The following is a 12,832-nucleotide window of genomic DNA, read 5'->3' on the forward strand; positions in this document are numbered from 1 at the left end:
AAAGTAAAATCCAGGGTATCCCCCGGAATAGCGTTACTTGGAGTTCTATCTAAAATGGGTGCCTCATATTCCTTATAGAGGTTAGAAAAGTGGTTTACCCATGTCTGTTCGTCTAAATAGACGTCCTTGACCACTCTGCCTTGATGGTTTCCATTCGCTATCAGCCTCCAGAAGGCTATGTTATCTCTAGTTTTTGCTGCATGCAGCAGATCTGCCCATTTTGCTTCCTCCCATGCCATTTTACATGTCTTTTGGACCAGTTTATAATTATTCCTGGCTAACAAAATGTCTGATCGAACCTTCGATTTTATCGCGGTTAAAAGTGCCCTCTTGGACTCCCTGCAGTCCTTGTTATACCAGGGTTTACTATGGGGCAAGTTTTGTGTTTTCTGCTGCCCTTTCTTTGGCATCTTAGTGACTAGGGGTTTTAAGGCATCAAAACATTTTTGGTGTAATTTCATAAAAAGACCACCACTCCCCTCCTTTGGGGTGTCATTTAAATATCCTCCAAAGATGCTAGCAAAAAGCTTATAGATTTCTACTATAATTTCGCCATTATCCAGTATTAGTGGCCATTTGAGGGAACGTCTATTATTACTAATATGTATCTCATTTTGGTCACAGTTGGTTACTTCTCCAGTCAAAGGAGAAACTGAATCTCCTCATAGGGAGTCCTTGATCTGGAGAACTAGAGGGAAATGGTCGCTTTCTAATCTTTCTATTACCTCCATGTCAAGAAGGAATTCCCAAGATGGCACTGAGGCAATAATGAAATCTATGTTGCTTTTATAGTTCCCTCTATAGAAGGTAGGCTTTTTCTTAACATCTGATGGTAACCGTCCATTGCACGCTCTAGTGCAATGTTCCGCACATAGTCTGTTCATTTGGAGGGCCTGGGGGCAGCATTTAACTGTTTTTATATTATCTAGAACAGGGATACCATTTGCCTCATCTTCTTCTAAGAAGATGTCACTGAACCCCACAACGGGCTCAAAATTGCAATTAAAATCCCCTGCCATGATCACATAGTTCTCTCTAGTGTCCAAGTTACCCAATAGGAGATCTAGATGGGTTAGTAAAGGAGATTCCTTTGCAATAGGTGTTGATCTATTGTAGACGTTCACCAAATAAAGTTTTTTCCCTCTAGAAACATTAATTTCCAAGATCAGTATATCAGGGGAGTTGGTATCCACCACTTCTATATTCACTTTTAGATTAACCTTTACCCAAATCAACAGCCCTCCCGAGGGTCTTCCACTTCTGGAGGGAATCGCACTGATACCATAAGATTCATAACCTAGCCTGTGAGTAATTTCAATTGACCAGGTCTCTTGCATCATGCAGAAATCAAAGGTATCAATAAAGCTTGACCATTCCGGGTCCCTTAGGTTTTTTGAAACCCCAGCAATATTCCAGGAAACCAGTTTGATAGGTTGCCATGATTCCTGAATTTTTTGCGTCGGTACATCTCCCACCACCTCAGGCACAATGATATGGCATTCTTGGCTAGTTACATCAGATTCCAAAGACAAATCATTTTGGAGTACAGCACTTCCCCTTATTGTTGGGCTGTCCCCGATTATAGGGACCAACACAGGTAATACGGTTGCATCCTCCAAAAGTATTGTTTCGTTAGTGGTAACACCAGCTCTTTGAAAACAGGGTTCACTCCCTGTTCCCCCCCCCCCCCCAACAATTTAACATTCAACAATTCGTTTCCATCCAACCCCTTAGACTGTTGGCATCAATCACAGTCATCTAGACCGCTGAAAATGTCAAATCTGTTAATGGTTTCTAAAGGGGTGAAGGGCTTTAGGTGGTCCATTCTTCTGTTAGGGTTGTTTTGCCTATACGGGACACAGTTCCAACCAAAAGCTCCAGGTGCAGGTGGAGGATTTGGGGGATAAAAGGGCTCCATGGGATTAGGTCTGGTAAGTGGTTGCATCATTTGTTGTGTGTTACCAGCCCTCTGCATAACTGGTGGATAGGCACAGGATGTAATTTGGGATGTTACATGAGAGGCTAGTTGTTGCTGGGAGGGAAAAACCACAGACCTAGGGTAGAAATATGTCAATGGTCTGGGTATTATGCAGTTATTTGTAATTCCCGGGGGCCAATTCAGTACAAATTGTACTGCATTGGGATCCCTGAAATTTACAACCACCACGTCTCCCTCAATATTTTTTGGTCTGCTCCCCAACCATTGGAGGCGTCGGACATGGACAATTTCTCCATTTATATGAGGTGCTATAGGCCTGTAGAGACCTAGCCAGTGCATGATCTTATTTTTTAATTGTGCAACGCCCTCCCTTTTACTAGTTGATAACACCGGAACCCCTGTTAGAACTACCACAAAGGGCACTGCCTCTGGTGGTAATTCTGGATTTGGAATCGGTTTGGGCCTTCCCCATCCTGGCTTTTGTCCCCTTGCTTCCATCAATTGATTTTCATTTGAAATGCTAGCTACTTCATTAGATGGTTTAGTTGTGACAGTAGCTGGCTTAGAAGCAGATTTATTTTGTGGGTTTTTTGGGGGTGGGATTAATTGAACAGTTGTTGTAATGTTCCCTTTAGGCACCAAATTAAGGGGGTTCACCAACGGTGTAGAACTAGCTGATGGAGCTGGGGCAACTGGGCTGGGCTTGGTCACGCTAGATGTTTTGTGCGTTATTAGGTTTGATGTTTTTGGAACCAATTCGCCCTTATTTCCCAGTGCACTTTCAAGTGAGCTTAGTCTTGATTCTACTTCAAGCAACCTCTCCAAGATCGATGCAGAGTAGGTTTTGATTAAGTTTTCTATAGAATCTAAAGTAGCAGAATCACAGGCTATAATAGGCGCCTTAGACTGCACAGAGACTTCCATAATATCCTCCGTGTCTATGGCCACAGCAGTAGATGGCGGAGAAGCAATGATGATAGGCCCTTCGTTGTCAACACGTGTAGTAACAGTGCTGACTGCAGGACCTTTAGCCTTTTTCCCAAAATCTGAGTGACTTAATTTTGATTGCGCTTGAACCCCCCCTTTTCGTCGTTTTTTGCATGGAGGTGGCCCATGTACCCTTGAAACTAACGAGGGTTTCTTTACTCTACTACGCACTACTTTTGATGGTATAGGAGTGGGCGGTCTTAGGGCATCAGGGGTGCTCGTATGTGTAATGACGTCAAGACCAATCGTATCCAGTTGGGGAGAGTTAGTTATACAGGGGGTACTAACTACTGGTACCACGTGTTGACTGTCCATTGTGTGGACAATGACGTCAGCTAGCTGGGAATTTACACTAGTGTTCACGGGAGGTATGGATAATGGCGACAAGTGCCGATTTTTTAAACTTTCCACAGAGCGGCGGCGCTCTGCACGACGCTCTGCCAGGACTATTTCCAAAGGCATGTCTGGGGAAGCTTTGGTGAAATAATCATCAAGAGTTTTGTTTAACAATGCTCCCTGTTTTTCAGACATGCCAGCCACAGTTATTAAGCCACAACGATGTTTTCAAAGGGCACGAAGACACAACGATTTAAAAGCAAAGTGTCACAGAATAAATACCAGGGTTATATGTCCAGTCCGGTCTCCTCGGTTCTCGGAGGGTCTCAGAGGGTCCGCCCTTAGTCCGGGCTTTGTCCCGGGATATGTCCCGCACACGCATCCCGCTATCGCGTTGTGAAACCAGATCTTGTACAGGCTGTAGAAGAGGGGGCGGGGACACGGGAAGAGGCGGCAGGTGTGCTTGATGTTGCACGCACAGCCTGTTGGGCCTCGCAGTCCCGTCCTCCTGGTCACAAACACTCTTCTCCCTGGGCAGGTCCTCCTGGTCACTCCACGAAGCAAAAACGGCAGCACAGAGTCCAAATCTCCTATGCGAGCGGCTCCCGCGGAGCGGGGGCCGCGAGGAGTTTTAAAAGCACAGGGTGGGAGGCGGAGACACGGGAAGAGGCGGCAGGTGTGCTTGATGTTGCACGCACAGCCTGTTGGGCCTCGCAGTCCCGTCCTCCTGGTCACAAACACTCTTCTCCCTGGGCAGGTCCTCCTGGTCACTCCACGAAGCAAAAACGGCAGCACAGAGTCCAAATCTCCTATGCGAGCAGCATATGTAAATCAGTCTTGTCCCTGTCCAGCCCGAACTGCCAACCCAGGGCTTCTCTGGACCGGAAACAAGCATCCTGGGACCGGTTTCAGGGTAACCGCCCTCATGAGCCAGGCTAGCTTGAATCCAGTGGCAAAGTGACCAAGGGACCCAATTCAGGGCATACCCTGCCTACTTAAGGCAAACAAAGCAAACATAAGGACATGATGGACGGAGAGCTGAAACTTTTCAGACTCTCACCTCCAGTCACAGATCTGGGTTGAATCCGTCATTGTTCTTTAGCTCACTTCACCACCCCAGTTCAGACACAGCTATAGGGAAATAAGTGTGACCCTGTGCCTCATGGGAACAATTCAACACATAGGAATTTGAGTAAACTTGTTGTGACGTGAAGGATTTGCATTGAATCATATGCCCCACGCACAAACTCTAAACATTTTCCCCGTGTTTAGCACATGTTTGGTCCCAAAAACAAGATAGCGATAAGAGCATTCTAGTTTCTGATGTTATGATGCAAAAGATCAAAGTTTTTGTATATAAATGTGTTTGTACATAAGTATTTCATGCACTTTCTATTGTGAATCATCATAAGTATTTTTTATGTTTTGTATGTTAATTTGAAAAATGTCTGTCTCTTTACTTCTCATGCAACTAAAATATTTTTGGTAAATACAAACAATTCCAAAGAAAGGAATGGTTTAATAAAAATTCCATTCAAACAGAAAAGGTAGTGGTCTGTTTGTTGCTCAAAAATAATAAGAGCATAACGTCAGACAGAGTCAGGTTCCTCTTTTTGTATTCAATTTAGTACGGCCCTACCCGGTTCAGGTCCTTTGGCCCTACCCCCCCCCCCCCCCCCCCCCCAGTTTTTGTACTTTTAGAAAGTTGGCATTTGTTTGCCTTAGCCATTTGCTGCCTTTGACCTGTCTCTTGTCACATGACTGGGTGTGGTTGACAGATGGGCTTTACATACTCCTCCTAGATAGCCACACATAATGGGAGCTTAGGTGTGACTGGATGAGCCATCACTGGCAGGATAGGAGTGAGGAGCTAGACACAGTCCTAATTATACTTGAATAGGCTGTCGTGGACAGGGCATCCGTGCACTTCAAAGACATACCTATGGAAGCTTCTCTCCACGTCAAAGGCACAATTGTATATAATAAAAGGACCTCAGACATCAAATCTTCAGTACATTTCTGGCCCTGTAGATACTCTGCCAAGAAGATGGACTGCTGTGGTGCTGCAAGGACTGCCACTCTGCTGGACTGCTGCTCTGAAGGAACTGTTGACCTGCTGCAGTCTTGCCTCGAGAAGAAGAACTTAAACTGCAATCTCATCATGAACTCAGGGCCCCAGTGTTACTCAAAGGGTTAGTGTACTGGCCTCCTGAACTGAGCCTCAGAGAAATAACAGGCTCCCCATCAACTCCTGGACCAGTCAGCAGCAAGTTCATGACCCCCAAGTGATGCCCCTCAGGTCCTGGATCCTTGATGCGTCTCACAAGAGCTTGAAAGCAAGCTTTAACGCTCTTCACAACTGCAAACGGATCAGTTCACACTGGAACAGCTATGTTCAGACATAAGTTCAGAGCGAGACACCACCAGACCGTCTCTTCACATAGCAGTATCGACAACCCAGTGAGGACCACCAGCATGAAACTTCAGCCCACCGTCCGCAACACCCAGCCTGCTCTTTGCGCCGCGCCGACCACCACCAGCCATGCTCTCCTTGCTCCCTGTGACCCCCACCAATGGGAATGGTACTCTTGGCACAAAAACTTGAAGATGTAAAACTTCATAAGGACTAATCTGGGACTGTATCTGACCTGCGCTCCATTGTTTTTGGCCTGAACATATGACCCTGATCCAGTCCAGCTCGACCAGATATTTATGCTCTTCACCTCAAGCAATCCCTGTCGCTGACCCAATTCAGAAAGGATCTAAAAACCTGGCTCATCGACTGAACCCCAGTGTCCAGATGGATCAGAAGCCCCCCCTACACATCCCCCACCTCAGTGCCTTGAGACTCTCACGGGTAAGTAGCCACGCTTTACAAACCCTGATTGATTGCTTGATAGGTGGTATTTTTCACCATATTCTTCAAAAATGTATAAGTTTGGTGCTGCGTATTGGGTTTTTGTCATTATGGCCTTGTTATATATATAAAATGAAGCTCTGTTTTTCTGACCTGATGTGATATCTTTTTGTGTGGTTATTTCACTGTTTTACAGTTTGAAGTGTTTCATAAATACTTTACAAATTGTCTCTAAGTTAAGCCTGACTGCTCTGTGCAATCTACCAGGGGGTGAGCACAGGTTAGTTTGGGGTTTGCTTGTGCCTCACCTTGACTAGCATTGTGGTTGCTGCCTGACCAGGGCTCACACCCTAGTCAACCATCATCTCAATTTCTAACATTGGTGATCAGTGGTGAGGATTGGATTGGTGTTTGTGCAGTACCATACAGAGATTTTCTGTACCCTACTATTCCATATCTAAGACCAATTCAAGTGTTAAATTATCCCGTACTGACCTTTTTTTGTTAAATAAATTCCTACTCTACATGATTGTTATGCCTGTGGGCCCACCTGCAAAGCTGGAGTTTGAGCTTGTCAACCTGGAGTGCTACACGGTGGCTCAGCTCAAGCTGTTTGGCCAGGAGAGGGGATTGCCCGCTAAAAAGAGCATCAAGAAGTTGGAGCTCCAGAAGGCCTTGCGGTCATGGGCAGAGGCCTACCAAGCAGCCAGTCACAACAGATGACCAGGAGGAAGAAGAGGATCAGAATGGGACCTACACAAGAGTTTTGAAATGCAACATGTTGAGGAGGAGGTAACCTACTCCCATAAAATCCTCTGCGTGCAGGGAGCAGTGTGTCCTCTCACAACCTGTCCCCAGATGAGCTGGGCAGAGAGGGATTACAAGCTGGAGATGGCCAACCTCAAGATGGAGGAAAAGAGACTGGCCATAGAAGCAGAACATAAGAGACTGCCCATGGAGACAGAACAGTAGAAATGGGCCATCAAATTTAAAATTACCTTGTAGTGCTTGCCTCGTGAGAGGATATTTAAGAAGCTGGACATCAAGGCCAGACAGACACAGGCCAGCAGTGACAGCGACAACATTTCTTCAGTGCACTCTGGAGTCAATAGGTCCATAATCCCAAAGATCTGGTGCCTGACTTTGTTGTGGGAGATAATATTGGCAAGTTGTTTGAGGCTTATGAGTTTGCCTTACAGATGCACAAGATCCCTGATGAGGATTGACAGAGTTAGTTTGTGGAGGCATATCCCTAGTGAATTGGGGAATACCCTACTGACCCTAGAGAAGAGGGACATGATGAGGTGTTCCCCATGAAGGACGCCCTTGTCAGAAAGTATGGCCTTACCCCAGAGAAGTACAGGCAGACGTTCAGGGACACTCAGAAACTGGCCCAGAAGACTTGGTTGGAATTTCTGGATTCCTTTTGGAAGGCACTAGATGGTTGTGTGAAGAGCAATGCGGTGAAGGATTATCAGGGGCTGCATAACTTTTTGGGAAAAGAGCAGTTGTTCTCTCTTTGTTTTGCAGATCTGAGCCAACACCTGGTTGAAAGTAAGCTCTCTTACCCCAGGGAGCTTGCTAAGGAGGTGGACCACTGGGTTAGCACCAGGATCTACTAGAAGGTATCTGAGAGGGGGGTCACCACAAGGCTGGGCAGGGTCCCGATCAGAGGAAAGAAGGGGGATACAAACATAAAAATAAGGAGTTTTCCAAAAGGCCCTAAACTAGTTTCACAGATCATGACTACCATCCCCCAACTGAGAAAAAGAAAGGATGATTCCTTGATAGTAAGTCTTCAGGTAAGGCACCCCCCAAGTACTATGAGTGACAACAGGAACGGCACTTCAACGGGGTGCCCAAGCAGGCAACGCCCCCCACTGGTGAGCAGTCACTGGAGATGGCTAGTGTAGTGCTTGGGTAGCAGATTATCCCATTTAGTGGGGGGCAGTATAGAAATGTCCCTGGATTACAAAGAAATACTGCAGAGTAGTCAGATATCTAGTAACATTAGGAACTACGGCAGAGGGTCACCATCAGTGGGCAAAGGGTGGAGGCTCTGAGAGCCACTGGAGTCAGCATGACAACTGTCAGATGTCATCTAGTGACCTCAGAGCAGGTAGTCCTTAATGTAATCCACCAAGAGGCTGCAACTGACAGCCATGTGAGCCACTATCCAGTGGCTCTGATTCCCTTTAAGTGTGGGGGCGGGGAGTCTCAGGTTTCTTAAGGATGGATGTGAGTCGATCCATCGCTGTGGATTGTCTGCTTTGCAATGACTTGGAGCACTCCATGTGGAATGAGGTGGAGCTCAGGTCCCACTTGGAGATGTTAGGGTTGCCTAAGTGGGGGGACCTATCCACACGGTCCATGACCACGTGAGAGGGTATTAAGGAGGACTGGGAGCATGAAATATTGGCCCAGGGACCTGTCAAAAAGAGGAAGGGCAAGGGGTGCAGGAAACCCACTCCTTAAACTCCCACGGTGGGAGGAGGCTGAGACTGAGGGGATGCTCCAGACACTACAGTGGAGGATGCTGCTGCCCAGGGGAACTTTCCTGAGCTGCTCAACTGTCAGAAAGAAGGGGCCTACCAGGGAGTTCTACAAGGCGCAGAGGGAATTCCCTACTCTTGTGGGCCTATGGTACTAGGTCGAGGCCAAGGCAGCTGGTAATACCGATGGTGATAATCTGGTTTACTCAGAGAATGGTCTCCTGTATAGTGAGCCTAGGATTCCTGAGCCTGGTGCAACACTGTTGTTGGTGGTCCCCCAGTGCTACAGGTCCTCACTATTGGAGCTGGTTCATGATGTACCCCAGGCAGGGAATTTTGGAGCAGAACAAAACTTTTGGCAGGCTTATCACCCACTTTTACTGGCCTCAAATGAGGAGGACTTCAAGTGTGTTCTGCAAGCCCTGTCCTACCTGTCAGTCCAGTGGTAATGGAAGAGCAGGGCTCCCCTGCAACCTTCCCCTGTTGTTGCCCCGCCCTTTCAAAGGGTGGGCATCATCATTATTGGGGCCTCTGGACCCCAAGTCAGCCATGGTCAACAGGTTCATCCTGATCTTGGTGGACCATGCAACCCAGTACCCTTTGGATATCCCTCTGAGAGCAGTGGCTGTGCACGCAGTGGCCAGGCCACTGATGGGGATATTTAACCTTGTGGGCTTCTCCAAGAAGGTTTGTGTCAGACCGTGGTATCAACTTCATGTTGGGTACACAAAGGCCTTATGGAAACAGTATTGTGGCAACCTACAAGATTTCCACGCCAAGACCTGGAACACCCTCCTCATTGACCTACAGCAGACCCAGGACCTACTGACCTTCAGGTGACTCCTCAAGACCTGGCTGTTCGAGCAGTAGCAAAACCCTCCCCCCTACCCCTACCCCCAGCGCCGTAAAACCCTCACGGGTGTACAGTGCACTTTACAAATGTTGTAATTGATTGATTGACACCTTACCACCCTGAAAATAATGGGCTTGTTAAAAGGTTCAACAGAGCCCTAAAAGGCATGATAATGGGCTTGTCAGACCCCATGAGGTGGAGGTGGAGGTGGAGGTGGAGGTGGAAATGAGGCATCCTCCTGCCATGCTTTTTATTAGCCTACTGGGAAATACCTCAGAAAGGTGTTGGCTTCAGCCCCTTTGAACCTCTGTACTAGTACCCTGTGAGAGGACCTCTCAGTCTAGTGAAGGAGCGCTGGGTATAAGCTCCCAAAAGAGCACCTAGGTTGTGGTCCGCTACATGTTGGTCCTCTGTAACCAGAAGAAGCATTTTTAGAAGCCAGTGCAGGAGAACCTAGAAGCCAGCCAGGAAGCTATGACATGTTGACTCCAGACGAGTTTCAGTGTGGCCAAAAAGCAGGGGTTATGGAGCCTATGTAGCTCAGAGCCCTACAAGACCACAGGTATGGGCCATATGAGGTGAAGGAGTGCAACAGTGATGTTCCCTACTTGCTAGACCTAAAGACTCCCAGGACCCTTTAAGAGTCTTACATGTCAATCTATTTAAACCCCAGTTTGAGTGGTATGAGTTGACATGCTCCTGATCATGGACGATGTTGTAGAAGATAGAAGTGAACCTCTCCCCAACCTCCTTTCCTCCAAGGAGCAAGCTGAGTCAGTGGAGGGTGTCAGTGTATTCCCCACCCTGAACCCAGAAAAAAAGAGAAACAGCCACCAGCTGTAGAGGACAGGTTGCCTCATGCTTCTCCCTTATCCCAGGACTCCCTACATGGTGTACCCATGATATTAAAAAGAAAAACCAAAGGTGGTGATGGACGGAGCGTTGACTATACAAACACTCACCCCCAGTCAACTGATCTGGGTTTAATCCATCACCGTTCTTTAGCTCACTCCGCCACCCCAGTTCAGACATGGCCATATGCAAATCAGTCTGACCCTGTGCCTCATGGGAACAGTCCCGCCCGAACTGCCAAGCCATGTCTTCCCTGGACCGGAATCAAGCTTCCCATGATATTAACACCGGGGCCGCATGCCTGTGAAGAGTAAAATCTACAGGCTGTCTGATAAGGTGTATGCCAGCATTAAGGAGGAGGTCTCCAAGATGCTGTAATTAGGGGTTGTTGAGGCCTCAAACAGCCTTTGGCGCAGCCCAGTGGTGTTGGTCCCCAAGCCTGCTCCTCCAGGTGTTACTCCAGAACTTAGGTTCTGTGTGGACTACTGTGGGCTCAATGCAGTCACCCATACTGACACACCCCTCATCCCCAGAGCTGATGAGCTCATAGATCGGCTAGGAGTGGCCAAGTTCCTCAGCACGTTTGATTTAATATCTGACTACTTGCAAATTGCCTTGATCAGGGAGCAAAGAAAGATCGCATTCTCTACCCCAGAAGGGCACATCCAGTTCTGGGTGATGCCCTTCAGGTTGAAGAACGCCCCTGTCACCTTCCAGTGGTTGGTCAACTAGGTCCTGGCTGGGTTGGAGAACTTCAATGTCACCTATATAGACGACAATGCGGTCTTCAGTTCTAGCTGGAAGAACCACCTGTGCCATCTCATAGAAGACCTTCAAGCCCTGCAGAGGGCATGTCTGACTATTCATGGGCAGTAAGTGCCAGACAGGGCAGGGTTCAGTGGTCTACTTGGGTCACCAAGTTGGAGGAGGCAAGGTGCTGCCCCTCCATGCCAAACTGAAACTATTCTGGCTTGGGAACCTGCCCTAGACCCAGACAGAGTTGAGAGCCTTCTTAGGCTTCACCAGCTACTTCTGGAGATTTTTCAAGGGATAAGACACCATTGTTGCCTCCTTGACAAAGCTGACTTTCACGAAGCAGCCACATCAGATGATCTTGACAAAGGCATGCCAGAACGCTTTTGACACCATGAAGGAGGCCATGTGGACAGCACTTGTGCACAAGGCCTCTGACTTCTCCCAAAAACCCATTGTGCAGACAGACACCTCAAAGCATGGCAAAAGGGCTGCGCTTTCACAGATGAATGAAGAGGGCCTGGAACAACCTCTAGCCTTTATCAGTGGACGTTTGCTTCCCAAAGGAACAGAGGTGGGTTGCAATGGAGATGGAAGCCTTTGCAGTGCTCTGGGAGCGAAATAATCTTTTGCCAGTTCAAACCTTCCTTTTTAATATACATAAGTCACCCCTGGGGTAGGCCCTGGATGGCCAGAGGAAATGGTGCAATGTATTTAAAAAGTAGGACCTGTACTTTTAAGTTTTACATTCGCTGGTGGTGAAAAGCTCTTAGACTTGTTCACTGCTGCAAGGCCTATCTCTCCCATCAGATAACATTAGAGTAGCTTTATATACATTTTATAAGTGTAATTTCCAAATAGGAAGAGATAACCAGTTCACTAATCCGAAGGCGAATAATGCAGCACTTCCCCCCACACAGTAACTGTGTGATGATCTAGCTAGGCACTTTACCGATAAAATTGATCTGATCTATCAGTCCTTTGATACTACCAGGGAGGAACAGGGAGAGGGAGATGTTCCTAAAGAACCCTGGTTGGTAGAGGACTCTGCTTGTGTGTTGGATTGTTTTGTTCCCATAACCGGAGAGCAAGTAAGAATCCTATTAAGTCAGGCAAAATTGGGCTCGCCTTTTGATCCTGTACCACCGACAGTGATGTCAACACTTAGCCCCATCCTAGCTGATGCACTTTCCAAAATGTATAACATCTCGCTGGAGACAGCCATATTCCCAGATGTGTGGAAAAGAGCACGGGCCAAGCCTCTCCTAAAGAAGGCGATGGGGGACCCTAATTATAGACCCATCTCACTCCTTCCCTGTTGTGCGAAGGTTCTGGAAACTTTGGTAAACCAACAGCTGTCCCAGTATCTGGAACATAACCACCTTTTAGACCCCTCACATTCTGGCTTCCGTGCATCTCACAGCATGGAAGCTGCACTGCTGGAAGTGACAGACTCCATCAGAATGACACGTGATAGAGGGACTCCAGTGATCCTTGTCCTCCTCGATCTGTCAGCAGCTTTTGATACCATCTCCCATCGGATATTGCTGGACAGATTGAGGGGGATCGGGGTGAGGGGTAAAGCTCTTGACTGGATCCAGAGTTTTTTATCGGGGCGGACACAGAGTATCCAGATGGGGTCATTTATATCCCAGACAGCGGGGGTAGACAGGGGTGTTCTGCAGGGCTCAGTGCTGAGCCCGACCCTGTTTAATGCCTATGTGACACCGTTGGCAGATATCATCACAAGTTATGAGTTTAAA

This window comes from Lissotriton vulgaris, chromosome 11 (genome assembly GCF_964263255.1).
Source record: "Lissotriton vulgaris chromosome 11, aLisVul1.2, whole genome shotgun sequence".
NCBI lineage: Eukaryota > Metazoa > Chordata > Amphibia > Caudata > Salamandridae > Lissotriton > Lissotriton vulgaris.